Source organism: Cervus elaphus, chromosome 18 (assembly GCF_910594005.1).
Source record: "Cervus elaphus chromosome 18, mCerEla1.1, whole genome shotgun sequence".
In the NCBI taxonomy this organism is placed as follows: Eukaryota; Metazoa; Chordata; class Mammalia; order Artiodactyla; family Cervidae; genus Cervus; species Cervus elaphus.
Genome location: NC_057832.1, coordinates 69,111,172 through 69,115,302, shown reverse-complemented (window position 1 = coordinate 69,115,302; position 4,131 = coordinate 69,111,172).

The following is a 4,131-nucleotide window of genomic DNA, read 5'->3' as shown; positions in this document are numbered from 1 at the left end:
GGCCCTGAACTCTCTATTTAGTGCTGGCCAGAGTGACTGGATTCTTCCCTCCTGACCCAGTGCCAGGACCTCACAGCAGCAGAGCTTCTGAGCAAATAGGGCAGTAGGAGGGGCCCACAGCAGAGAGGGGCCCTGGTTGGGTCACTTTGCTGAGGGCCCCTGTGGTCAGCCCCAGGGCCATTGGCTGCCTGGCCATGGTGCCAGCTGGGCTCATCTCCCATTTGTTTATCAGTGACCTCACCTGATGCTCTGCCCATCAGGCCTTCAGATGTCATCTAATACCTTGACTACATTTTTTTAAAATGTGTTTAAAACCAGTTTTTTTTAAAAGAAATAAATGATTATTATTTTGGAATATTCTCTAAATTACAAAGAAGACAATTAAAAACAGTAATTCCATTTTTAGACCTAATCAGTGTCATTTTACTTTCACTATGTAGTAGTATCTTTTTTTTTTTTAAGACTTTTTTAAAGAGCTGTTTAAGGGTCATGGAAAAATTGAGGGGAAGGTACAGATTACCCAAATACTCCCTGCCCCCATATGCATAGCTTCCCATGTTATCAACAGCCCACACCAGAATGGGACATTTGTTATAATGGATGAGCTTACTTTGACATACTGTTATTGCCTGAAGTCCATACTTTGTTTACATTATGGGTCACTCTTGGTGTCTTAATACTTATGAGTCTGGACAAATGTATGGTGACCTGTGTCCATCGTTATGGTATCCTTTACAGTATTTTCACTGCCCTAAAAACCTGTCTTCCACCTGGCATCCCTTCCCACCAACCCCATATCCTCTGGCAATCAACCACTGATGTTTTTACTGTTTTTATAGTTTTGCCTTTTTTAGAATGTCATATAGTTGGAATGATATAGTATGTAGCCTTTTCAGATGGGCTTCTTTCACTTAGAAATATTCATTGAATTTTCTTCTATGCCATTTCATGGCTGCATAGCTCATTACTTTTTAGTACTGAGTAATATTTCATGATTTGATGTACCACACTTTATTTGCTCACTCATCTACAGTAGGGCATCTTGGTTATTTCCACATTTTGGCAATTATGAATCAAACTGATATAAACTTATAGTTTTTAAATATAATTTTGTAATATGCTTCTTTCATTCAACAATACATCATGAATGGGACTTCCCTGGTGGTCTAGTGGTTAAGACTCTATGTTTCCACTGCAGGGGGCATGTGTTCAATCTCTGGTCAGATCCTGCAGCTGCACAGCCAAAACAAAAAAAGATAAGTATTCCTTATCCTTAAGTATTCCTGTGCAGTCTTATTTTAAGGATCACTCTGTAATCCATCACATGGATTAAATGAGTTAACACCAGTAAAGCCCTTGAAGTGATGAGTGGCATTTGGTAAACACTCAATATATCTTAACAATTATTATAATCTGGATATGTGTACAAACTATATACAACTTAACCATCCCTTTCTTATTGGACTTGAAGTTTGTTTTCACTGATACAAGTAATGCTCCAGTGTGCATTCTTGTGGACAAACGTGCACTCATGGCTCTGATGATTTCCTCAGGATGTATTCTTAGTTGTAGAATGGCTGAGTCACAGAATATGTAACTTCTTTCCATTTATCAACACAGATTCGTTTACCAATTTACATATGCTCCAGTCTACTAAAGAATTTTTTTTTCTCTCCCAGTGAGTCTGGGTTTGGAGCTAGAGTCTCCTCTGAGAGTGAGGGGATGCTATGGTGAATAAAAACACGACCACCCCCATTTTATGACAGGAGCTGGAAGATATGATCCCAGAGGCTAAACAAGAGTACATGTAACCTGAAATGAAGTCATGAGTAAAGTGCCTGACTTAGCTGCATCTCAATTTCTTGACCTGTAAAATGGCTTCAGCATCACCTGCAACTCTTAAAATTTATGAGAAGATTAAATGAAATGGCTGTCTCTAACTAGTGTTGAGCACATATGTGAAGGACTCATACATGGCAGCAGTCACTAGCAGATAAAGAAGCAACACAATTAGTAGTGCCACTGCAGAAACTTTGGAGGCACTGTAAAGATTTGTGAATGCTATACTAATGAGCATAGACATTATTCCACAGAACATGAGGATCCATTGAAGTTTTTTGTCCAGGGACCAATATGCATTTAAAAAATAAGTTAAAAAAACTCAGAGGAATTCATAGTTAGAAAAAGGGTCAGGGCAGCAGGAAAAAAGATATGGACAATATCTGCTGGTAGGGGAGGGCACATTTAGTCGTCTTTCAAAGAGTCTGCCTGTAGTGCAGGAGCCCTGGGTTTGATCCCTAGCTCAAGAAGATCCCCTCAAGAAGGGAATGGCTACTCACTCCAGTATTCTTGCCTGGAGAATTCCACGGACAAGAGGAGCCTGGCAAGCTATAGTCCATGGAGTCACAAAGAATCAGGCAAGACTGAGCAACTAACACTTTCACTTTCACTTCAGACAATAGCAAATGATGAGGAAGAAGGGCCATGGACGTTAACATTAGCCTTATAGTCTCAAGTCTTGGATATAAATCATGGTTCTGAATTCAGTCTGTGAACTTGAACTAATCATTGTAACCATTATAAGCTTCAGTAACTTTCTCTGTAGGAGATAACAGTAACAGATTTTCTTGTTTACAGAATGAAGCAAAGATCAAACCAGATAGTGAAATCAAATAAGTAATAAGTTCTGAGTTTTCTTCATTTTGTAAACTTTCAGTTCTACACCCCAAGCAGATTCAAGATGCTGCTAAATTAAGCTCCTACCATGAACTTGAAAACATTAAGTCCCAGCTTGGATCCTATCATGGGATTTCATCTCAGGGCTTGGGACGTTTTATATCAAATAGTGGTGGGAGGAGATGCAGACATGGAAGGAAACAGCATCTGTCTGCACATTCCCTTTTCCCCACCAACTTCCAGGTATTCAGTAAAGGAATCTGCTCCAAAAGGCCACACTGTCTTGTTCTATTATAGCAGATCATGTCAGAAGTGATTGTTCCATGCAGCAGCTGATAAATTGACATTTAATGGTTTCCCATGTCTTTCAAGAGTTTTATAATGGAAATATTAAGTAAATGTAATATATGGAAATATATATACAAAAAAGAATAGTGTGTGCCTCTTTAGGAAGTTAAGTTTAAGAATATGAGTTCTGTTACTCCTGGGTTGATATCAGTAATTCTCTGCTTAAATCATGGCATGTGGTTTAGAAATAAGCATAAAGGATCCTTGACACAGGACGGATGGCTCTCGGTTACTTGGTAGCTGGTCAGACTATTTACGGGTGATTATTTTTTTTCTGTCCCCCTTCCATCTCCTTTTATCAGCCAGTTCTCTCAGTTAACGTATCCATCAAAGTACAGGAAGGGAGCAAAGATGGAAAATCCTGTCATGTTGCAAACATTATCTCCAGTGAGGGTTATATGATACTATCTATGAATGTCAACTGTTTGTATTGTCCAGAGCCCCCATTCAGGCAGAAAATGCTGAGGTAGCTTCGGTCTTGACCATGGCAATCTGGAAGGATGATGTTTCTCACAGCACACACACTCCTGTGAACAAGCCAGGAGTTAGTCTATTGCAATATTAATGACTATGACTTAGTTTTGGCTCAAATTAATAATTCGTTCATTATTACTTGACTGTTTGAACATAGCCAGTCCTCCAAGGCTTGGCTTGCACTCACGTGTCTGTTGCAGGGAGTTCCAGGGCCTGCTCCTGCGCTGTCAGAACTTTCCAGGAGACTCAGAGACCCCTGATTCACACTCTGCCTTCAGAGAGCTGAGTTGGGACCTCATTTTGGTGACTGGTTTAGACTTTTGGTGACTGATGGATTGAATCTTTGGTTCTTTGAGTTCATGGATTTTGGTGACCTCTCCAATATGAGTTGTGAGATTTTCTCTGTCAACTCTGGTTCCACAGCTTCCTTCCAGACTCAGCTAAGTTTCCACCACCTCCATTTTTCCCAGCATATGATGTATTTATGAGAAAGCAGATGTCATCTCATTAATACTTCAGAAATCTATGCCAGGCAACTCCTCATTGGAAAGATGTAGGGTGTTTAATTCATATGGTCTATGTCTATGTATCTTTCATGTCCAACTGTTTGTGACCCCATGGATTGTAGCCCAC